This window comes from Pongo abelii, chromosome 1, assembly GCF_028885655.2.
Source record: "Pongo abelii isolate AG06213 chromosome 1, NHGRI_mPonAbe1-v2.0_pri, whole genome shotgun sequence".
Lineage (NCBI taxonomy): Eukaryota > Metazoa > Chordata > Mammalia > Primates > Hominidae > Pongo > Pongo abelii.
In genome coordinates this window covers 121,070,309-121,096,098 of record NC_071985.2, presented here as the reverse complement: position 1 = coordinate 121,096,098, position 25,790 = coordinate 121,070,309, and the positions used below count along the sequence as shown (strand labels likewise).

The following is a 25,790-nucleotide window of genomic DNA, read 5'->3' as shown; positions in this document are numbered from 1 at the left end:
CTCAGCCTCCCAAAGTGTTGGAATTACAGGTGTGAGCCACTGTGCCTGGCCGGCATTGATGTTTCTATGAAACTGAGGTAAAAGATCCCTAGGGACTGGAACAATATCTTATGCCAATCTTATGCCACGTATCTCCTATTTTGGTCAACCCTGTGTTTTCCCCATTAATTAAGTGGGACGGTTAGCTCCTCACTTAGGTAGTTTCATTGTTTATGTATGCAATAAATCTTTGGCATTCACGACTTAATAGTTTAGACCTAAAGTATTTAGCATGAAAAATTTATAATCTGGTATAGGCAAAATTTTGAATTCAAGGCTGACGTGCTGAACAAGTCTGTTAACTAGAGAATTGAATATAGCTGACAGTATCCCAGTTTTTATTACCCAACAGTGACGTGACTTTTGTTCTCTACTTAATTTTCATCCTAGAATTAAAAACTGTTTCTTTGTGAATATAGTGCCCAGAGAAAGCCAGTAGTTAATACTGGTTTTTGCAGATTTAGATAAACTCTTGATTTTCGGCAACACTATGGCAATAAAGTAAGTTTATTTTAGTAGCAGTTCAATTCGTGAGTGTTGCTTATTTCTTTTCTATTCTTCACAATGTCTTGCGCCCAGTAGAGATAATGAACAATAAGGTGTGTTTGGTAGTTTGTGAAGAAATGTAAATTTTTTTTCTTTTTTTGGAGATGGAGTTTCGCTCTTGTTTTCCAGGCTGGAGTGCAGTGATGTGATCTCGGCTCACTGCAACCTCCACCTCCTAGGTTCAAGGGATTTTCCTGCCTCAGCCTTCTGAGTAGCTGGGATTACAGGCATGCGCCACCACTCCCGGCTAATTTTGTATTTTTAGTAGAGACAGGGTTTCTCATGTTGGTCAGGCTGAGTCTCCCCACCTCAGGTGATCTACCCGCCTTGGCCTCACAAAGTGCTGGGATTACAGGCATGAGCCACTGCTCCCAACCAAGAAATGTAAATCTTTGAATTCCTTAAAGGAAAGGGGTGAGTTTACTGGGAATTTCTAGATTTCTAGGCTCTTATATTATTTCTATTACTTCAGTACATAATTTTTTAAATCTCTCAGGCCAAATTAAAATATATTTCCTATCTAGATTTCATATTTCCATGGAGTGGTGTGATGTAAGTGCGCTTCATTTAATAAAAGCTACTCCGGTATACCTCATAACCTTGCAGAGATACTGATTTTATGGGTCTGTGATAGGGCTAGGGTGCTGTATTTTACTCCTGTAGGTGATCCTCAGATGATTGTGATGAGATGCTTTTTCAATTTATTTATCTCTATATTTTCATTTTAGTGTTATTTTTAAAAAATGGTTTGTATTATATTTTTAAAGCCATAGGAATAAAGAAGCACATTTTATAGTTAATATGAAAATTAATGATATATCTTAGCTTTCCATGGTTATGTTTTGTTTTACTTTTTCAATTAGTTAAATGTACATAGATTACTTAAGTCAAACTCAAGTAATACCAAGTTCATTGTAGAAAAAAATAAGAAAGTGCCTATTAGACATTATTTCTCAGCCTTTTTAGATATTTTTCTAATTGTCCCCCTCATGAAATTTTAATGCCACAGATATAACTGTATAGTTGTTTATGTATTGTATGTGTATCTGTGTTTTATGGACTAAAAGAATAAGAATTATTTTTTTGCCCCCCAAGAGCCAATTTTCACCCCATTGGTGGTGATACTGCTCCTGTTGAGAATGCATGCAATAAGCCAAAAGAAAAATCACCTTTAATTTTACCTTACAACTTGTTAACATTTTGGTTCACATCTTTCTCAGTGATGTTCAATGCATATATGCCTTTTCTTTGATGAAAATGAAATCAGATACATAATACTTCATGCTCCTTTTTTTCTTAATATTTTGTGAATTTTCATGATAAATGAGTATCTTTTAACAGTATCATCTCTAATGGATAAATACTATAGATGTATAGTAGTATGTGAATTTGCCATCATTTGTTTAAATGATTTGTCTATAGTTTTCAATTTTTTATTATAAAAGTTGTCCTATGAATATCATTATAGTTGAATTTTTCCATGCATCCTTAATTTTTTCTGTAGGATAAATTCCGAAAAGTAGAATTACTTCATTCTGTACGTTTTAATATTTTTTGGTGTGTATGACTTAGAAAGGGAAAGTCCCTTTCTCCAAGGACAGCCACCATTAAAATGAATCTTTGTCTAGCCTTTTCCTGTATATATCCTAACATAAATAGCTATATATATTATTTATATAAAAACTACATATAAATAATTTTATATAGCTATGTCTGTCTTTTAAAAAAGAAAAATATATTGTTCCTTAACTATAGCAAGTTGATTTTTTGCCTAACGCATTTTGCCTGAGAGATTTTGGTCATCTCATATCACTATGTATAATTCTACCTCATTATTGTAAACTGTATGATACATAGTAATTTGTCCATTCTTCTACGGAAGGATCTTTCCTTTCCCATTTTGTTTCGTTTTTGCGTATGTCTTTGTTTTTTATTTCTGCAGCATAAATTCCCATTTGTAATAGAATTCTGGGTCATTTAAGAATTGAAAGTACTTTATATGTGCAGGTCTTTTTCTGTGTTTTTCTTTCTTTCTTTCTTTTCTGTTTTTGTTTTTGAGACAGGATCTTACTCCTACCCCCGGGCTGGGATGCTGTGGCAGGGTCAAGGCTTATCGCACTCAGGTGATTCCCCCACCTCAGCCTCCTGAGTAGCTGGGACTACAGGCGCATGCCAACATGCCTTGCTAACTTTTTGTATTTTTTGTAGAGACAGTGTTTTGCTATGTTGCCCAGAATGGTCTTGAACTCTTGGGCTCAAGCCATTCACCCACCTTTGCCCCCCAAAGTTCTGGGATTATAGGTGTGAGCCACCGTACCCTGTGTTTTCTATTTTTTTCATTCCTTTATTTGCCTACTCTGGTATTGGACCAGATTTTAATTACTTTTGTATCAGGAAATATAACATGTTCTAATAGGCAGATAAGTCACAGTTGAATTTTGGCTAGGTGTTTGGTTTTTATCTTTTTTTTTTTTAATACAAGTATATGTATTTTAAATAGTCTAGAATAATACAGATTTTTGAGGACTTTTAGGTCCTGGCAGTAATGCAGAACTCTAAAGGCACATCAAAGTTGCATAGTGAACAAACAAGCTATTGAGCTGTGAGCTTTCTGGTAATACTTGGAACCATAACATTTCTGTCAAATATGCCTTTTAATCTTTGGTTTATTGATTGAAGTATTTTGGACTTATACTCTTTCTACTATCAGGCTTTTATTCTTTTTAAAGGAGATACACTGTCTTTTTCACATTTCTGGTAATGTGTTTAGTTTAGGTACATCATACTGTGTTGTTTCTGCTTATTTCTGTAGTTCTCTACTTATGTGTTACCTTCAGAGTTATACATAGATTTTCCTGAGGTTTAGTCTAATATAGCTCAAAATATCAGAATAGATGTTATAGTAGGTAACACTTTAGTGAATTAGAATCTGATTTTTTAAGAATCTAGTGTTTTTGTTGGATTTATGTAGGTTTCTTTATGCGAAAACAGTAAACATTGCAGAAGAATTACACTTTGCTTTTTAAAGTAGAAGTGTGTTTAGTTTCTAAAAATGCTAATTTTTTTCTGAGACTATTTTTTCTTTAAATGTAGCCACTCACAGCATTGTTAAAATATTTAAATGTTGATTCTGATACTATTAGTAACTAATACATTATGAGCTTTTTTTTTTTTTTTACCTTAGGACATACTGTCAGGTGAGATTCTCAAATGGTTTTAGTGTTTTGGAAGAGTTAGTTTACCTTTGTAATGAAAAATCTCTCATGAGAGTACTACACTCACCGCTAGGATAAAAACTAATCAAATAAATATAAAAAATGGTAGTCAGTACCCAGGCATTTCACACAGGACTGTTGTCTGACACTAGCCTCCCTTGGAGTTGAGTTGTCACCACAGCTAGGTTAAGCTTATTACAAAGGTTTACCTTGCTTTGGATTGTGGGTCTGCGTCTATCAAAGTGAAAAGCCAACTTTTTCCCCTCATGGTAGTGGTATGCTTTTTGCATGGTGTTTATGAAAATTAACATCACAATGGTGATTTTGTGTGTGGAGGTTTACCATTTAACTAGGTTAGAGATTGTATTCTTTGGTGCAAAATTTAACCTAAATGCTTTGTGAATGTACACAAAACCGAATCCTTTATCTCAGAATCACAGCTGCAAACAAATGACAACCCATGCTTGAGCATTAACTCATTATCACTTAGACCTTTGGCCAAGCCTGTGATTGCTTAGATAAAGCTTTACCCTCCACCATTGCCTACTTCTTTGTTTTTTGAAGACAGAAGCCATATAAAAACTTCAAATTCATTTAACTGAATAGTCCATGTAAGGAGGATGTGTAATTTATTTTTAGGACAATATTTGATTTTAACTAAATATTATGTGAGACTATTACAAGTGATTATAAAACTATGTGATGTTTTGTGTTTTATAAAACTTAAAATGTTTTCATTTTATTATTTGTCATTATTTAAAACATTTTTTCCTCACTAAATATTGTGATATATTAGTATCAGTAAGACTTTAATTAATAATAGCCATCTGATAGCAGGGATTCTTTAATAGATTTGTTAGAGTATACATCTTCACAGTACATAAAAGTTGAGAGATTTTTATGTTTTGTGTAGTGACTAAAAAGTAAGCTGTTTTTCAGGAAAGTATTAAGTAATTTTTACTAGCCCTTTTTTATAATTATTTTCCTATTCAAAGTAATAATAAAGTAATCCTTGAACATCCTTTTAGTCACACGGTTTTTTAATAATTCACTATTTTTGACCAGGCATGGTGGCTCCCGCCTGTAATCCCAGCACTTTGGGAGGCCAAGGTGGGAGGATAGCTTGAGCCCATGAGTTTGAGACGAGCCTGAGCAACATAGTGAGACCCTGTCTCTACAAAAATTAAAACAAAAAATTAGCAGGGTGTGGTGGTGCATACCTATAATCCCGGATACTCAGAAGGCTGAGGTGGGAGGATTGCTTGAGCATGGGAGGTTGAAGCTACAGTGAGCCATGATTGTGCCACTACACTCCAACCTGGGTGACAGTGAGACCCTGTCTCAAAAAAATAACAAAAAACGCCACTATTTTTGTTAAGTAATGTATTTTAAAAGGAATACAGGTAATGCCCTGAAAAGTACAGATCAAGAAAAGAATGCAAATGAAACAGAAATAATAGTTATCAGTTTGCTGTGTATCCTTACAGAAGTTTCCTGTAAAAACATGCATATGTACATATATGCATATATAGAAATAATTAGTTTTCTTTTTACAATTCCTTTTGTTTTTAAGTCTTCAGGTGTAGCAATGAGACATGAAGACTAGTTCTATATTAGCATGGTAGTAAATAAAAATTCCATTCTTCAGAGATAAGTTTTGTCAAGTTTCTCTCATCTTTCTGCTTGCTCCTCCCTTCACTCTTATTCTGTTCTTACCACTCTTCTCCTTGAGAGGAGAGAACGTATAGTGTAGTGGATTGCAACGCTGGCTTGGCTATACATTAGATTTAACTGGGAGCTTTGAGAAATATCCACATTCTGGCTCCACATTCCAGATTCTTAATTAATTGGTCATAATGATGCAGAGGATGTGGGAGGAGAACGTTCTTTATCTTAGCCTGCATATAGAAGCTTGCCTCAGCTTCAGAGTTCAAATATGGTTTGCAGGAAAGCAATGGTTGAATCCAAGGGGCCATCTTCCTCAGTTTCTCTACCTTCTAGAAGGAAGGAGGTGTGTGTGTGTGTGTGTGTGTGTGTGTGTGTGTGTGCGTGTGCATGCATATAGGTCTTTGTAATCCTTTAAATTCTCTAAGAAATGTACCACCACAGATTTCTAATTTATTCTAGTATTAGTTCATCCATAGTGTTTGTATACTTTAATTCTAAAGAAAAATAATATTTGCATAGTACAGATTAGATAGACAAGAAGATGACTGGTAAGGCAATATAGTATTGTAGTTAACCACACTGATGCTAGAGCCACAGTGCCAGAGTTATAATCCTGGTTCCATAATTTATGTATGTTGAGCTTGGACAAGTTAGTTTTAGCCTTTTTGCCTCATCTATAAAATGGGGACAGCAGGCTGGGCCCAGTGGCTCATCCTATAATCTCAGTACTTTGGGAGGCCAAGGTGGGCGGATCACCTGAGGTTGGTAGTTTGAGACCAGCCTAACCAACATGGAGAAATCCTGTCTCTACTAAAACTACAACAATTAGCCGGGCGTGGTGGCGCATGCCTGTAATCCCAGCTACTTGGGAGGTTGAGGCAGAAGAATCACTTGAAACCGGGAGGCGGAGGTTGCAGTGAGCCGAGATCAAGCCATTGCACCCCAGCCTGGGCAATGAGAGCGAAACTCCATCTCAAAAAATTAAATTAACTTAACTTAAAATAAAGGAACAATAATCCCCACCCCATAGAAATGTGAGGATTAAACATACTAGTAGATGTAAAGTGCTCAAAACAGTATTTTATGCATGGTAAATGTACAATAAATAGCAGTTAATTAGTTTATTCCTTTCTTGTAGTCTATTTTCTGACATTTCTTACCCCTTTCTTGCTCATTCCTCCTGAAGTTAATGCTTCCTCTGATAAACTAGAGTAGGTGTTAACTTTTTTTTTTTTTTTTTGAGACAGAGTCTTGCTGTCTCCCAGGCTAGAGTTCAGTGGCGCTGTCTTGGCTCACTGCAAGCTCCGCCTCCCAGGTTCGCGCCATTCTCCTGCCTCAGCCTCCTGAGTAGCTGGGACTACAGGCGCCCGCCACCATGCCCGGCTAATTTTTTGTATTTTTAGTAGAGACAGGGTTTCACCATGTTAGCCAGGATGGTTTCGATCTCCTGACCTCGTGATCTGCCCGCCTCGGCCTCCCAAAGTGCTGGGATTACAGGCGTGAGCCACCGCGCCCAGCATTTTTTTTTTTTTTTTTTTTTTTTGGAGACAAAGTCTCGTTGTGTCGCCCAGGCTGGAGTGTAGTGTGATCTTGGCTCACTCCCGGGTTCAGGTGATTCTCCTGCCTCAGCCTCCCGGGTAGCTGGGACTACAGCGTGTGCCACCACACCCGGCTAATTTTTGTTATTATTAGTAGAGACGGGGTTTCACCATGTTGGTCAGGCTGGTCTCAAACTCCTGACCTTGTGATCCGCCCGCCTCAGCCTCCCAAAGTGCTGAGATTACAGGCATGAGCCACCGCGCCCAGCCAGCTAACTTTTTTTGTAAGGGGCCAGATAGTAAGTACTTTAGGATTTTGGGGCCATATGGTCCCTGTTGCAGATATTCAACTCTGCTATTACAGGGTGAAAGCAGCCATTTACATAAGCAAATGAGAGTGATTGTGTCTCCTTTATTTATGGACACTGAAGGTGTCCTTAACTATAGAAACAGTCCTTAGTTCACAAGCCACACAAAAACAGACAGTGGCCCAGATTTGGCCTGTGGCTCATAGTGTGCTGGCCCCTGAAGTAGGGTAAACAAACCTGCACATTCTGATAACTATTTTAGACATCTTTTCTTTCTTGGACATGCCTTCATTTTAAAATTTCTCTGTACTTTGGGATAATCTAGAAAGTTAATTTTTTGGCATCAAGTTTAGAACTTTAAAATTCTACTCACAGCTTTGAGCTTAAGCTGTTTATTAGCACTATTTGAAACAGTGAAACTGTGAACTCTCTCCTCCTCAAACAATGACATGTATAACTATATTGAGGGTTCTTTGGTTACAAGCAACAGAACCATCATGGTTCATTGGAGTTTTTATTCTTTGGTACAGAATTTAACTTAAATGCCTTGCGGATGTACATGAAACTGAGTCCTTTATTTCAGAGTCATAGCAACAAGCAAATGACAACCCGTGCTTATCATCAGCACCAGTATGTAGTAGGTCTTCTCTCAGAGAACTGGGCAGATACCTACAGAACCTGTAAGACGATACACACATTCACACACCAGACACACACACACATACATTATGTAAATAAAGAGATTTATTTCAAGGAATTGGCTTATGTGATTGTGGGGACTGGAAAGTCCAAAATCTATACGGCAGGCCAACACATTGCAGATTCTCTAGCTGAAGCTAATAATGCAGTCTTTCAGTAGAATTTCTTCTTCAGCGAAACCTGAGTTTTGCTCTTAAGGCTTTTCAACTGATTGGATGAGGCCTATTCATATTATTGACGATAATCTCCTTAAAGTCAGCTGATTGTGAATGTTAACCACATTTAGATAATACCTTCATGGCAACACTTCCATCTGTTTGAATAACTGGGTACTATAGTCTAGCCAAGTTGACATGTCCAACTAACCGTTACATGATTCAATATATATTTGTTCAATAAAAGGAAGAACAAATGGCTAAAATGGTTAATTTAAGCAGAAAATGTTTATTTGGAGGATGTTGAATAACAGAGTTTAAGTAAAAAGTGAGCACTTAAGCCTCAAGAAGTCCCAAGAAGAACCAGAGCAGTTTGCAGGGGTAGGGACCTAGGTAGTAGTAAGGAACAATGTCTTCAGTGTACCACAGTCATAAAGAATCAGCTCTAGCCATTTTCCTTCCTCACATCACTCTAAGATTCAGCTTCCCGGGAAACTCAGCCTGATTGGTGTAGGCTGAGTTTAGGTCACATGTCTCCCTTGCCCAGTGAAAGGTGGGTACACCTTGATTGACATTCTCACCACAGCTGCATTCAGGAAGACAAGGATTGTTTCCCAATAAAGTGTCACAAGGCTGTTACCAAAAGAAGGAGGAATACTAGACATGCACAAATAAAAGATGTCCACTTCGCCAACTGTTGATATCTCACATAGATGGTCAGCTGGTAAAACTAACATGGATCAGAGCCAGATTATGTAGAATGTTACAAGGCCTGATAATGAGCTTGGGCCTTATTCTCTAGAATAATGAAACTTTTTTTGGGGAGGGGGGAGGGTCATAGATCTCTTTGAAATTTTGAAATTTTGGGGCCACATATTGGACCCTCTTCTCTCCTAGAAGATTATACCTATGCTTTAAAAAAGATTTGTTTTTGTTTTGTTTTGTATAACATTTCAAGAGTTTGTTTTACCTCTTGAAGTACATCCATAGTTGGTGGAAAAAGGAGCTAGTCTCAACCTGAAAAACAATCAAAATATTATATCTCTCTCAGCTTCTGATATTTGCACTGCTGATTCTCCTTAATCTCTTTGATTTCTCTTGGAGGAATTTGGTTAAGAGATGACGAGGGTCTTATTAACACTGTGGAAATAGGGATAAAAATAATTTGCAATTTAAAGAATTATTTAGGAAACAAAATATGCGGAACTAGCTTGACTGTTGATTATATATGGGGAGTACTGTCAAGTATGGCTTATAGGATTTTAGCTTGTAGGAATTGCAGGGGAAATATATAGGGCAGGTAGAAAGGTTGACCTTAAATGTGAGAAGGGACAGCCTCATCCTTTGAGTGGGACTTTAGGAAAAAAGATGATAGTAACTGGACTTAAGTTTATCAAGAAGGGAGGTAATGAGAGAGGAAGTGGAGTAGAGATTGGTAAAAGGATTGATGTGCAGTACTGAGGATCCAGGTGAGATTTCAGACCAGGAATTTGCAGTAGTGACATCAGTTATATAATAATATTTTCTCCACCAATGAAGAGAAAGTTTAAGATTCACTAACAGTTGATGTGTACTGGCTGATTTGCGGGTGAAACAACAGGAATACATGGAATAGAGGAGTCTGAGCAAAGACTAACTCAAAGATGGTGGTGTATAACTTATAGAGCTCCCATTCTGTGTTGGGCACATAAATGAGCTTTGTAGTTACCATTTCATTTACTCAAATAACCCTGCGAGCCAGGCACTGTTATCCCGATGATGAAACTGAGGCTCAGAGAGGTTAAGACACTTGCCTAGGGTTACAGAGCTAGTAAGTGGCAGAACTGGGCTTTAAACCCAGGAAGCTAGGTTCCAAAGTCTGTCTTCTTAACTACTAAGCTACACTGTTGATCACCCTTGGAGTCATGGGTTAGGACAAAAGGAAGGGAAACAATAAGCTGGGAGAAGATGAAGGACTTAGGGCTCAAAGCTGATGCTTCAGTGAGGTGGAAAACCTGTGCTGTGGGGTTTTCCTCAGATTAAACACACGTGCACACGTGTTTATATCAGGTGCTGAAAAAAAGATAATTAATTTAGATATTTACCAGGAATTCTTTCAGAAGCATTTTTAATGAGTCATATTTGCACTGCACCGTTCTTTTTGCTTCATTTTTATATAGTTGAAGGCAGTAAGGAATTCTTGTACAAGTAAACATCTTTTCTTTTGTACCCCTCATCACTGCGAATTTGATAGAACCCTTAGTAAATGACCAGGTTGTTTTTTACACTTTTTTTTCTCTCCCACAACATGACATGGGTTTGGCAAGCTTTAAAAAATGTTAGTGTGTTTTTATCCACTAGTATACCTCTGACCATTTAATAGGAGATCCCTGCCAATTAGAGCTAGTGATGTTTTGTTCTAATTTGGAGAGACAGGGTGTGTCTGTCTTTAAATTCTCTGTCAGTTTTCCTTTTTGTAAAAAAAAAAAAAACTCGATGCCCAAATTATAAATAAATTTGAGCAATTGCAGGCTAAGGGAATAAGAATGAATGCATCCATTCATTCTCCAATGCATCCATTGGAGTAGAACATCTTCTCTTTTTCTTTCTTTTTTTTTGGACGGAGTCTCACTCTGTCCCCTAGGCTGGAGTACAGTGGCACAATCTCAGCTCACTGCAAGCTCCACCTCCCGAGTAGCTGGGACTACAGGCGCCCGCCACCACACTCGGCTAATTTTTGTATTTTTGTATTTTTTGTATTTTTAGTAGAGACGGGGTTTCACTGTGTTAGCCAGGATGGTCTCGATCTCCTGACCTTATGATCTGCCTGCCTCGGCCTCCCGAAGTGCCGGGATTACAGGCGTGAGCCACCACGCACGGACGAGTGGAACACCTTCTCAACACAGAACTAGTTGATTTATTTTTTCCTAATGCTTGGCTTTTTCCAAGTTTTTGTTACCCAAGATAACATTAGTCAAACTAGCACTTTGAGAAAAGGAGTTAAAATTTTTTTATTGTTAAATTTGGGTAACTGGTCATATTTTCCTTTGTCTCTTACTGTCTCATACCGTTAGATCAGGGGTCTCCAACCCCTGGGCCACAGACTAGTTAGTAATGGTCCATGACCTGTTAGGAACCAGGCTGCACAGCAGCAGGAGGTAAGCAGCGTTGAGTGTTACTGCCTGAGCCCCGCCTCTTATCAGATCACTAGTGGCATTAGATTCTCATAGGAGTGCAAACCCTATTGTGAATTGCACATGCACATAATCTAGGTTGCACGCTTCTTATGAGAATCTAATGCCTGATGATCTGTTGCTGTCTCCCATCACCCCCAGATGGGACTGTCTAGTTGCAGGAAAACAAGCTCAAGGTTCCCACTGATTCTACATTATGGTGAGCTATATAATTATTTCATATCATTATTATTATTACAGTGTAATAATAATAGAAATAAAGTGCACAATAAATGTAATGCGTTTGAATCATCCTGAATCCATCTCCCACCCCCGGTCCAGTCTGTGAAAAAATTGTTTTCCATGAAACTGGTTCTGCCAAAAAGGTTGGGGATCGCTGCCTTAAATTATGTAGATAAACATAATAGATATTTGTGGTTATATCAGGGACTATTATAACATTTTTTCTATATTAATCTAGATATTTAGCTAAAGCTCAACATGCCTTACAGATTGATATGGCTAATGTTTCAATTGTTTGCTTCTTGCTGCTGTAAGGTTTGTTAGAATTAGGGCTCTAGATCTTTTTTTTTTCCTTCTTTTAAATTAAGAGATGAGGTCCAAGCTGGTCTCAAACTCCTAACCCCTTCCCACCTTAGCCTCTCAAAGTGCTAGGATTACTGACATGAGCCAGCGTGCCTGGCCAGGGATCTAGATCTAATACATGTTAAGATCATAGCTTTTAGAAAGTTTAGTCATAGGTATTTAACTGTAGTTTCTTCCTTTGAACCCCGAACTTCAAGGCATTTAGTAACACTTTTAAGGTCTGTGTTCAGGTGGTTTTTGGTTTGACTATAAATACCTTTTTCTGTTTAACATTTCTTAGTTCAAATCTAGGTCACAACCTGTCTGTACTCTTGTAGAGAATTTTATTTTTTAAATTTTATTTGTTTATTTATTTTTCATAGTTTTGCTCTGTCGCCCAGGCTGGAGTGCAGTGACACAATCTTGGCTCACTGGAGCCTCTGCCTCCCAGGTTCAAACAGTGTGTGTGTGTGTGTGTGTGTGTGTGTGTGTGTGTGTGTGTGTGTATGTGTATTTTTTTTTTGACATCCAGTGACCTTTGAACTTTTTATTGGCTTCCTGCTCCCCAAAGGGTACCCTGCTTCTGCTGGCTTAATGTCTCAGAACTTTGGTGTCGTTGGTCTCAGATACCACTTTGCCATCCACTAGCTGGTGGGTGGTCGTCTTTTGGATGGTTTGCATGGAGTTGCTGCTGTCCAGGGCATCACCAAGATTGAAGTCCTTGCCATCTTCCAGCAGGTGGCGGTAGGTGGCGATCTCAGCCTCTAGTTTGACCTTGATATTCAGCAGGGGCTCGTACTTCTGGGCCTGGAGCCCTCTGCCCGGGTCTGTGCCAGCTCTGACTCCAGTTGCGGCAGGATCCCGTTAAGCTGCTCCATCTGCAGGAAGTAGAGGGCCTCCACCTCCCTCAGTCTGTTCTACAAACTGGCCTTCACATTTCTCATTGAGTCCAGGTCAATCTTTAAGGACTGGACTGTATGTCTCAGCTCTGTGAGCATCATCTTAGCTGCTCCAGCCTCAGCAGACTGCGTGGTGACCACTGTGGTGCCCTCCTCAATCTGCTGAGACCAGTACTTGTCTAGCTCCTGTCGATTCTTTCAAGCCAGCTCATCGTATTGGGCCCAGATGTCTGTCATGATCTTGATGTCCTGAGATTTGGGGGCATCTGCCTCCATGGTCAACCCAGAGCTGGCAATCTGGGCTTGTAGGCCTTTTACTTCCCCTTTGTGGTTCTTCTTCATGAAGAACAGCTCCTCTTTGAGAGCCTCGATCTCTGGCTCCAGCTGCAGCCAAGTGACATTGGTGTCTTCAGTGACCTTGTGGAGTCCATGGATGTCACTCTCCACAGACTGGCACATGGCCAGCTCTGTCTCATACTTGACTCTAAAGTCATCAGTAGCAAGATGGGCACTGTCAATCTGTAGAACGATGCGGGCATTGTCCACAGTATTTAAGAAGATCTGAGCTCTCAGGTCCTCGATGGTCTTGAAGTAATGGCCCCAGTCCCTGAGCTGGGGTCCCTTCTTCTCCAGATGCTCCTGGATTTTGCTCTCCAGCTTCCAGTTCTCGGTTTCCAGGCTCTCACTCTGTCCAGGTAGGAGGCCAGGCGGTCATTCAGGCGTTGCATGGTCTCCTCGTTCTGGATGCCTCCCATTCCTGCCAGCCCCCCGACCATCCCTGCAGCCAGACCCCAAGCTGTCCCAGAAGCTGGTGGAGCGGGACACGGAGATCTGGGAACCAGAGCCCCCAGTGCCTGGATAGACACTGGCCAGGCGCCATAGCTGGGTGCCTTGACAGAGCTCAGGGACTGGTAGTTGGTGGATAAGGTGAAGCGAGTGGTGAAGCTCATGCTGTCTGGAGAGGAGAGTGAGAGGATAGGACTCAGGCTTTGCTGACGACCAGAATATTAGATATTATCATTGCTTAATATCCCTTTCTTCTTTTGCTGTTGATAATCAAAACTTTATTACTGATTCTGACTTGATTTTTGAGGTTTGGTTCCCATGGCATTTTTAGCAGAGAGGTTAGTATTTAAAGGGATATTTAATACATTATTTCTTTTAGCTAGAATAAGCTAAAGGTGCAAAAGAATGAATGTTGTCTTAGGTTCCTAAGACCTGGAAAACCGGTCTGAATGCTTTTATGCACTGGGTTAACCTTTATGCCATTCAGAATGTGAGACCAGTTTGGTCTGATTTTCATTCCTCTGTTAGGCTTAAAAAAGAATCACCACACTGTTCATTGATGTCATTAGGATTATTAGGAAAAATGTTTGTTATAACTATGAAGACCCAGAGAACTCTTGTTTACACTTATAATAGCAAAAACTTGGTTTTGATTTAGAATTCTTCTAACAATATATATAAGTAATATTTGTGGAGTGGTAGAGTGCTTTTTTCTTTTTTTACGTTTACCAAGTTTGTCTCATTTGATCTTCACAATTCTGTGAAAAAGGTAGGACATAGTGTCACTCCTACTTTTAAAGATAAGAAGTTTGGGCTTCAAAGAAATTCAGTGACTTGCCCTGAGATAAATAGCTAGTTATGTCTGCTATCTTTTGCATGCTATCTTTTGCATTAGTTTTCATTCTCCTATATCAAAGAGTTTCTATGCAGAAAGATTTCTGTATGATTTACTTATAATTTCTAAAATGTAAAATTCAAATTGTTGAAATTTCTGGCTTTTCTGCATTTACCAGAAAAGTATGCTATTTAAAAAAATAGACCATTAAAAAAACATGGAATGCTTCGTGAATTTGTGTGTCATTCTTATGCAAGGGCCATGTTAATCTTCCCTATATCATTCCAATTTCAGTATATGTGCTGCCGAAGCAAGCATGGCTTAATTTTTTTTAGAGCAGTTTTAGGTTTACAATAAAACTGAGCAGATTTCTCGTATATCTTCTGCCCCCACACATGCGTAGTCTCCTTCATTATCAACAAATCCTCTACCAAATTGGTACATATGTTACAGCTGATGAATGTACATTGACACATACTTATTATGCAGAGTCCATAGTTTACCTTAGAGTTCACTTTTGGTTTTGTGTATTCTATGGGTTTGGACAAATGTAAAATGATGTGTGTCCACCTTATAGTTTCTTTTTTTTTTTTTTTTTGAGACGGAGTCTTGCTCTGTCGCCCAGGCTGGAGTGCAGTGGCGCGATCACTGCAACTGCTCACTGCAACCTTGGCCTCCTGGGTTCACACCATTCTTCTGCCTCAGCCTCCCAAGTAGCTGGGACTACAGGCACCAGCCACCACGCCCGGCTAATTTTTTTGTATTTTTAGTAGAGACGGGGTTTCACCATGTTAGCCAGGATGGTCTCGATCTCCTGACCTCGTGATCCGCCCGCCTTGGCCTCCCAAAGCGCTGGGATTACAGGCGTGAGCCACCGCGCCCGGCTTCACCTTATAGTTTCATACAGATGGTTTTGCTGCCCTAAAAGTCTTCTGTGTTCCTGTCTTGTTTGTTTGCTTGTTTTGGCTATATATAAAAAGGAACAGATAGCAAGTTCTTCCACATTGTATTACTGTAATTTTAATCTTATTTGTAGTTGTGGGATTTAGAAATACTTGATTCAGAAGTATGTCTTTAAGTTAATTGATTATAATTTTGACTCTTAAGGGCATTATGAAAAAGTCTTTTTCTGGTTCTTAACAAAATTCTTTCAAGTTAGCTAGTTTCAAAAAAGAAAAATGACTTTGTACTTTTAATAATCACTTAAACTAGTACTCTTTATATTGCATAATGCCTGTGGGAGATATATATATATTTTTTTAAGACAGAGTCTCGCTCTGTTGCCCAGGCTATAGTGCAGTGGTGTAATCTTGGCTCGCTGCCAACTCCGCCTCCCAGGTTCAAGCAATTCTTGTGCCTTAGCCTCCCGAGTAGCTGAGATTACAGGCATGTGCCACCATGCCCAGCTGATTTTTTAATTTTTAGTAGAGATAGGGTTTCGCCATGTTGGCCAGGCTGGTCTTGAACTCCTGACCTCAAGTGATCTGCCTGCCTCGGCCTCCCAAAATGCTGAGATTACCAGCATGCGCCACCACGCCCAGTTAATGTTTTTGTATTTTTAGTTGAGGCAGCATTTCACCATGTTGGCCAGGATGGTCTCGATCTCTTGACCTCGTGATCCACCTACCTCGGCCTCCCAAAGTGCTGGGATTACAGGCGTGAGAGACCGTGCCCGGCCCCAAATATATGTATTTTTTAATTGACATTTTTTTGTGTGTGTGCAAAAAGTTTAGTTCAAGTATTTTTATTTTTATTTTTATTTTTTTGAGACAGAGTCTCGCTCTGTCACCCAGGCTAAAGTGTAGTGGTACAATCTTGGCTTACTGCAGCCTCTGCCTCCCAGTTTCAAATGATTCTCCTGCCTCAGCCTCCCAAGTAGCTGGAACTACAGGCTTGTGCCACCATGCCCAGCTAATGTTTGTATTTTTAGTAGAGACCAGGTTTCACCATATTGGCCAGTCTGGTCTCGAACTCCTGATCTCAGGTGATCCACCCGCCTTAGCCTCCCAAAGTGCTGGGATTATAGGCCTGACCCAGTTCAAGTATTTTTAGAACCTCTGTTCTTGTATTCATAGACCCTGTGCAAATCTCTATGTGGAAATACAAAATAATCCTTACCTTGCATTCAGCAAAGTTGACATTGATAGCAAAGGCAAGGCTAATTATGAAACAGTTAGAGGAGAGGTCACCAAACTTTGGTCCAAGATCTGTTTTGTATGGCCCTCAAGCTAAGAATGGTTTTTACTTTTTAAAGAGTTTTTTTTTTTTTTTTTTAAATAAGAAAGAAAGAATAATATGTGACATAGGCCATATGTGGCTCACAAAGCATAAAACATTTACCATCTAGCTCTTCATAGATAAAATTTGCTGACTATGAATTAGAAGAATATATATCATATAAAATGTAAACAGAGACCTTAGGGAAACGCAAATCAAAACCATAATGAGATATTATTTCATACACACTTGGATGGCTGTAATTTAGGGGAAAAAAGGACAATAACAAGTGTTGGCCAGGATGTAGAGAGATTGGAACTCTCATACATTGCTGATGAGAATGTAAAATGGTACAGCCACTGTGGAAAACAGTTTGACAGTTCCTGAGAAAGTTAAACATATGCTAAAGAGACGCAATGAAAAAAAAAAAAAATAAAAATAAAAGAAAAATATAGAGTTATCTTATGACCCAGCAGTTTTGCTGCTAGGTATATACCCAAGAGAATTGGAAACGTATATGTACACTAAAACTTGTACAAGACTGTTCATTACAATAAACAAAAAGTGGAAAGAATCCAAATGTCCATCAACTGGTAAATAAACAAAATGTGATATAGCCATACAATGGAATATGATTCAGCCATAAAAAGGAATGAAATACTGACACACACTTCAACATTGATGAACCTTGGAAACATGCTAAGCACAAAAGCCAGATACAAAAGGCCACATGTTGTATGATTCCATCTATGTGAAATGTATAGAAAAAGCAAATCTTTAGAGACAGTAGGTAGATTAGTGGTTGCCAGAGACTGTATGGAGGGCAAATGGGGAGTAACTGTTCATGGATATGTTTTTTTTGGGGAGGGGGTGATGAAAATCTGTTCAGGAATTAGATAGTGATGGTGGTTATAACAGCCTTGTGAATATAATTTTTAAATCCACTGAATTGTGTACTTGAAAATGGTGGGCCAGGCGCGGTGGCTCACGCCTGTAATCCCAGCACTTTGGGAGGCTGAGGCGGGCGGATCATCTGAGGTTGGGAGTTCGAGACCAGCCTGACCAACATGGAGAAACCCCCATCTCTACTAAAAATACAAAAAATTAGCTGGGCGTGGTGGCGCTTGCCTGTAATCCCAGCTACTCGGGAGGCTGAGGCAGGAGAATCGTTTGAACCCAGAAGGCGGAGGTTGCGGTGAGCCGAGATCACTCCATTGCACTCCAGCCTGGGCTACAAGAGCGAAACTCCGTCTCAAAAAAAAAAAAAAAAAAAAGATGGATTTTACAGTATATGAATTATATCTCAACAAAAGAAAATGTAACCAGAGATTAAGTAGTATAAAAGAGGTAATGAGAGGTCAGGGAGAGAAAAGAAGACTGTGGGCATGAATTAATAAATACAACTCTGAGGTTGGGGCTTGAAATGCACCTCAAAAGGCATAGAGGATTTGGATAGATAGAGGAAGTGGCTAAGGCATTACTTAGGAAGGGGTGTAAACCAAGATATTATTTTGACATAAGAGAAGTGGCAAGATGTAAGTGGAAAAAAAGACAAGGCGAGTCTCTTGTTTTCATGGGGCTTCTAAACTGGCATATTAACTGATATGGCCTGCTAAGGATAATGCTTTGCACAATTATTTTCATGGGATAAATTGCATATCCTTCTAGTCTCAGGCAAGAAGTTTTTATTCCAGCCAGAGAGCAAGAGCCTAAGGACTCTCCGCCATGGTATTCTTAACAGGTTACTGTAAGGATTTTAGTTCATTGCATATGCTTTGTGGAATTTGCCGCCATCTTTTTTTTTTTTTTTTTAACCTATTTTAAATCATACAGTGTCTATCAGGTTTTGTTGTTACTTCAAACAAACCCCCCTCTTAATACTTTCTTATTCTTGCCACTTCACACTTTCATGTATACTGTTTGATTTAATCCTTCCATCACACCTGAGTTAGGTGGTATCATTCCCATTTTAAAGATTAAAGAGGCCATATAATAGAGTGCTTAGGAGCCGGGATGGGAGCACTGGAGGCAGAATGCCTAGGTTCAAATCCTCGTTCTGCCATTTACTAATTGTTTTGTGAGTTTTGTTGAGTTATTGAACTTCTGTAGGTTGTATGTTTTCTCTTGTCCAAAGTGGTGATTATAATAATATTATAGAATTGTTTTAAATAAATTGACTAAAAGTAAAATTCTTAGAAACATGCTTGCACATAATAAGTCCTCAGTAAGTGTTAAACTGCTACTGTTGGTTATAGATCATGAGAATTGAGTAAGTTTAAGAAGTCCGGAGCCTTCCACCTGATAAGTGGTAGAGCCAGTGATTAAATGTAGGTGATCTGAATCTAAGTCCTACTTGCTAATTTATCTAGTTGCCTTTACCATATTTTATTATATGTTTATTTACTTATTGGACATTAAATTATTAGCCTTTTAAACTTTGATTTAAATGTGGACTGGCTGAATGCGGTGGCTCACACCTGTAATCCCAGGACTTTGGAGGTTGAGGTGGGAGGGAATTGCTTGAGGCCAGGAGTTGGAGGCTGCACTAAGCTGTGATCGTGCCACTGCACTCCAGCGGTGACAGAGTGAGACCCTGTCTGAAAAAATAAATGTGGGCCAGACCATAGACCAAGTAGTTACAGCAAAAGAGAGTTTCTAAATTCCTCACAACAGAACTTCCATTCTTAAACCCAGTCTTTTGCTTTAATCCACTGGTGCCCAATCCTTAACAGTTATAAACCAAACTCATGAGCTATGAGGGGAAAATGACCATGGGAAACATAGATTTAATGCAAAATAACTGAAAAAAAGAAAAAAAAAATGCAATGAAACAAACAAAAAAACAACAGAAATTAACTTGAGTGTGATAAACAGCTAAAAGCAAACAACATGAGGGAAAACGGGATAATCAATCAAAAAAAGTGGCTGTTCTTAATAAATAGAACAGACTGCTTGATAGGAACAAACTTTTTTTAAAGATAAATGAAAAAGAATATGCATTCACAAAAGAAAAAAGCACATGACTGATAAATATTTGAAAATTTTAACCTCACTAATCGGAGAAACAGAGTAATAAAATTTTGATAATACAGTTAACTAAATAGGAACATTTATGTTGAAACTGTGCTAATAGGGATATGGTGAAATGGGACCCACACATTCCTGATTGGAATGTCAGTTGATAAAACTAATCTCCATGAAGAACTTTAAAAATGTTCCTAGTCTTTTTTTTTTTTTTTTTTTTTTTTTTTTGAGACAGAATCTCACTCTGTCACCCGGGCTGGAGTGCAGTGGCGCAATCTCGGCTCACTGCAAGCTCCGTCTCCCATGTTCACAGCATTCTCCCGCCTCAGCCTCCCGAGTAGCTGGGACCACAGGCGCCTGCCACCACGCCTGGCTAATTTTTTTGTTTGTTTGTTTGTTTTTTGTATTTTTAGTAGAGACGGGGTTTCACCGTTCGCAGGATGGTCTCGATCTCCTGACCTTGTGATCCGCCTGCCTCGGCCTCCCAAAGTGCTGGGATTACAGGCTGAGCTACCGCGCCCGGCCTCCTAGTCTTTGATTAATTAATGTTCCATGTGAGAATATAAGCCAAAGAAAAAAATGACAACTGGATAAAAGTGTATTATATAAATAAAGATTCATTGCAGCATTATCTATAATAATAGGAAACACTTGGACATGCCCAGCAAGAAGGATAGTTAAATTACTGTGCATTTATTGAAATATCTGTTAAAATAGTTATGAAAAACTTCAGTGACTTTGGAGAGAGATGAAGTAATATCGGCGGGGGTGGGGGGTGGTGGTAATGAAAAACAAGATTCGGAATTGCAACACCTTAACCTCTAATGTCAAGCAGTAAACCTAGTCTTGAGAACAGTTCATTCTGGACAAATACTTACTGAGTTGCTCTTAAATATTTGATTAATAAGTACCTACTATAAAAATAAATAAGCCAAAACCCTTTTTGAAACCACATTCCCCTTTCCCGTGTAGTAGTGACCACCTGATTTTTCTATTCCTCCTTAAAGCAAACTCCTCAAAAAAATTGTCCATAATGCCATCTCCCAATTTCTTACCTCCCAATCTTTCCTGAACCCAATTGTGCTTTTGTCCTGGGTTACTACACTGAAATTGGTTTATCAAGTCTCCAGTGACCTCCAGTGGTCAAGTTCTCAGTCTCATCTTAATTTACATGTCAGCATTTGACAATTGATCACTTCTTCCTCTTTGAAATATTTTCTTCTCTTTATCCCAAGAAACTATATACATGGTTCCCCCCACCACTGCCTCACTAGTTGCTCTTTCTTGACCTGCTTTGATGGCTTCTCTGCTCTGATTGCTTTTTTAAAATTTTAGTTAATATGGAGAATTGCGTTGTATTTTTTTATATTGTGGTAAAATACACATAACATACCATTGTAATTATTTTTAAGTATACAATTCGGTAAAATTAAGTACATTCACATTGTTGTGCAGACTTCACCACCATCTGTTTCCAGAACTCTTTTCATTTTGTGTAACTGAAACTTAATTCCATTAAACAGTAATTCCCCATCCCCCTTCTCAGCCCCCAACAACTACCATTCTACTTTCTGTCTCTGAATTTTTTACTACAATATGTGCTTCATGTAAGTGGATTAGGGATACCTATATGTCAAAATTGCAAACTTCTGTGCATCAAAGAACACATCAAGGTTGAGCGTCACTAATCCCAAAATCCAAAATCCATAACTTTTGAGTGCTGACATGACAGCAGAAGTGGAACATTTTATATCTTTCCCCATGTGGGTTGCAGTCAAAATAGTAGTCAAAACTTTGTTTCATGCACAAAATTGTTAAACATATTGTATAAAATTACCTTCAGGCTATGTGTATGAAGTGTTTATGAAACATAAAAGAATTTTGTGTTTAGACTTGGGTCCCATTCCCAATAGATCTCATTATGTATATACAGATATTCCAAAATCTGAAAATATTTGAAATCTGAAGCATTTCTGTTCCCAAAGGGATACTCAACCTGTAGTCCAATTTATCTATTTTTTTCTTTTGTTGCCTGTGCTTTTGGTGTTTATCCAAGCAATCATTGCCAAATCCATTGTCATGTATCTTTCCTCCTACGTTTTCTTCCAAGAATTTTACGGTTTTGCTCTCTCACATTTAGTCTTTGATCCATTTTGAGTTAATTTTTGTATATGGTGGGGCCCAACTCTTCATTCTTTTTACATGTGAATATCCAGTTTTTCTAGCACCATTTATTGAAAAGACCATCCTTTCCCAACTGAATGGTCTTGGCCTCATTTTCTTTTTTTTTTTTTTTTTTTTGATTTTTAAACAGCTTTATTGAGATTGAATTAATGTATCACAGTTTATATATTAAAATAAATGGAGTTTATTTTCTTAGATATGTGCAACCCTCACCACAGTTAATACAGAGCATTTTTACCACCATGAACAGAAGCCCTGTACTTATTAGAGCAATCCCTTCAATACTCCCATCTATCTCAGCTCTGAGCAACCACTGATCTAACTTCTGTCTCTACATTTTTTGGCATTCCTAGACATCTCACATAAACAAAAGCATATACTATGTAGTCTTCTGCGACTGGCTTTTCACAGTTAGCATAATATTCAACAGGTACATCCACATTGCATCATATGTTAGTACTTCATTTTCATTTTATAGATACATCACAAATTGTTTATCCATTCATCTGTGATGAACATTTGGATAATTTCCACTTTTTGGCTATTGTGACTAGGAATGGTACAAACATTCATGCAGAAACTTTTGTCTGAACACTGGTTTTCAGTTCTTTTGTGTATATACCTAGGAGTGGAATTGCTAGATCCTATGATAATTCCATGCTTAATGTATGAGGAAAACCAAACTGTTTTCCACATTGGCTGCACCATTTTACAATCTCACCAGCAATGTAAAAAGGAGTCCAATTTCTCCACATGCTTACCAACATTAGTCATTTCTGGTTTTTCTTTTATGTACATTTTATTTTTTTATTTTTTTTTTATTTTTTATTTTTTTATTTTTTATTTTTTTATTATTATTATTATTATTATTATTATACTTTAGGCTCTATGGTACATGTGCACAACGTGCAGGTAAGTTACATATGTATACATGTGCCATGCTGGTGCGCTGCACCCACCAACTCGTCATCTAGCATTAGGTATATCTCCCAATGCTATCCCTCCCCCCTCCCCCCACCCCACAACAGTCCCCGAAGTGTGATGTTCCCCTTCCTGTGTCCATGTGTTCTCATTGTTCAATTCCCACCTATGAGTGAGAATATGCGGTGTTTGGTTTTTTGTTCTTGCGATAGTTTACTGAGAATGATGATTTCCAATTTCATCCATGTCCCTACAAAGGACGTGAACTCATCATTTTTTATGGCTGCATAGTATTCCATGGTGTATATGTGCCACATTTTCTTAATCCAGTCTATCATTGTTGGACATTTGGGTTGCTTCCAAGTCTTTGCTATTGTGAATAATGCCGCAATAAACATACGTGTGCATGTGTCTTTATAGCAGCATGATTTATAGTCCTCTGGGTATATACCCAGTAATGGGATGGCTGGGTCAAATGGAATTTCTAGTTCTAGATCCCTGAGGAATCGCCACACTGACTTCCACAAGGGTTGAACTAGTTTACAGTCCCACCAGCAGTGTAAAAGTGTTCCTATTTCTCCACATCCTCTCCAGCACCTGTTGTTTCCTGACTTTTTAATGATTGCCATTCTAACTGGTGTGAGATGGTATCTCATTGTGGTTTTGATTTGCATTTCTCTGATGGCCAGTGATGGTGAGCATTTTTTCATGTGTTTTTTGGCTGCATAAATGTCTTCTTTTGAGAAGTGTCTGTTCATGTCCTTTGCCCACTTTTTGATGGGGTTGTTTGTTTTTTTCTTGTAAATTTGTTGGAGTTCATTGTAGATTCTGGATATTAGCCCTTTGTCAGATGAGTAGGTTGCGAAAATTTTCTCCCATTTTGTAGGTTGCCTGTTCACTCTGATGGTAGTTTCCTTTGCTGTGCAGAAGCTCTTTAGTTTAATTAGATCCCATTTGTCAATTTTGGCTTTTGTTGCCATTGCTTTTGGAGTTTTAGACATGAAGTCCTTGCCCATGCCTATGTCCTGAATGGTATTGCCTAGGTTTTCTTCTAGGGTTTTTATGGTTTTAGGTCTAACATTTAAGTCTTTAATCCATCTTGAATTAATTTTTGTATAAGGTGTAAGGAAGGGATCCAGTTTCAGCTTTCTACATATTGCTAGCCAGTTTTCCCAGCACCATTTATTAAATAGGGAATCCTTTCCCCATTGCTTGTTTTTCTCAGGTTTGTCAAAGATCAGATAGTTGTAGATATGTGGCGTTATTTCTGAGGGCTCTGTTCTGTTCCATTGATCTATATCTCTGTTTTGGTACCAGTACCATGCTGTTTTGGTTACTGTAGCCTTGTAGTATAGTTTGAAGTCAGGTAGCGTGATGCCTCCAGCTTTGTTCTTTTGGCTTAGGATTGACTTGGCGATGCGGGCTCTTTTTTGGTTCCATATGAACTTTAAAGTAGTTTTTTCCAATTCTGTGAAGAAAGTCATTGGTAACTTGATGGGGATGGCATTGAATCTGTAAATTACCTTGGGAAGGATGGCCATTTTCATGATATTGATTCTTCCTACCCATGAGCATGGAATGTTCTTCCATTTGTTTGTATCCTCTTTTATTTCCTTGAGCAGTGGTTTGTAGTTCTCCTTGAAGAGGTCCTTCACATCCCTTGTAAGTTGGATTCCTAGGTATTTTATTCTCTTTGAAGCAATTGTGAATGGGAGTTCACTCATGATTTGGCTCTCTGTTTGTCTGTTATTGATGTATAAGAATGCTTGTGATTTTTGTACATTGATTTTGTATCCTGAGACTTTGCTGAAGTTGCTTATCAGCTTAAGGAGATTTTGGGCTGAGACAATGGGGTTTTCTAGATATACTATCATGTCATCTGCAAACAGGGACAATTTGACTTCCTCTTTTCCTAATTGAATACCCTTGATTTCCTTCTCTTGCCTAATTGCCCTGGCCAGAACTTCCAACACTATGTTGAATAGAAGTGGTGAGAGAGGGCATCCCTGTCTTGTGCCAGTTTTCAAAGGGAATGCTTCCAGTTTTTGCCCATTCAGTATGATATTGGCTGTGGGTTTGTCATAAATAGCTCTTATTATTTTGAGATACGTCCCATCAATACCTAATTTATTGAGAGTTTTTAGCATGAAGTGTTGTTGAATTTTGTCAAAGGCCTTTTCTGCATCTATTGAGATAATCATGTGGTTTTTGACTTTGGTTCTGTTTATATGCTGGATTACATTTATTGATTTGCGTATATTGAACCAGCCTTGCATCCCAGGGATGAAGCCCACTTGATCATGGTGGATAAGCTTTTTGATGTGCTGCTGGATTCTGTTTGCCAGTATTTTATTGAGGATTTTTGCATCAATGTTCATCAAGGATATTGGTCTAAAATTCTCTTTTTTTGTTGTGTCTCTGCCAGGCTTTGGTATCAGGATGATGCTGGCCTCATAAAATGAGTTAGGGAGGATTCCCTCTTTTTCTATTGATTGGAATAGTTTCAGAAGGAATGGTACCAGCTCCTCCTTGTACCTCTGGTAGAATTCGGCTGTGAACCCATCTGGTCCTGGACTTTTTTTGGTTGGTAAGCTATTGATTATTGCCACAATTTCAGATCCTGTTATTGGTCTATTCAGAGATTCAACTTCTTCCTGGTTTAGTCTTGGGAGGGTGTATGTGTTGAGGAATTTATCCATTTCTTCTAGATTTTCTAGTTTATTTGCGTAGAGGTGTTTGTAATATTCTCTGATGGTAGTTTGTATTTCTGTGGGATCAGTGGTGATATCCCCTTTATCATTTTTTATTGCATCTATTTGATTCTTCTCTCTTTTTTTCTTTATTAATCTTGCTAGTGGTCTATCAATTTTGTTGATCCTCTCAAAAAACCAGCTCCTGGATTCATTTATTTTTTGAAGGGTTTTTTGTGTCTCTATTTCCTTCAGTTCTGCTCTGATTTTAGTTATTTCTTGCCTTCTGCTAGCTTTTGAATGTGTTTGCTCTTGCTTTTCTAGTTCTT

The 25,790-nt window shown here is 38.5% G+C and overlaps 1 protein-coding gene, 1 non-coding gene and 1 pseudogene across 9 annotated transcripts in view; 1 reads left to right on the top strand and 2 right to left on the bottom strand.

Annotated features, from left to right (window-relative positions):
* The window catches only part of RAP1A (RAP1A, member of RAS oncogene family), a 100,600-nt gene that overhangs the window by 16,681 nt on the left and 58,129 nt on the right, over positions 1–25,790 (top strand). The gene's annotated exons all lie outside the window — the stretch shown is intronic.
* Positions 12,497–13,754, bottom strand: LOC103891830 (keratin, type I cytoskeletal 18-like; annotated as a pseudogene).
* Positions 14,637–14,743, bottom strand: LOC112130970 (U6 spliceosomal RNA). The gene has a single exon (XR_002913137.2). It is a non-coding gene; the product is annotated as a U6 spliceosomal RNA (small nuclear RNA).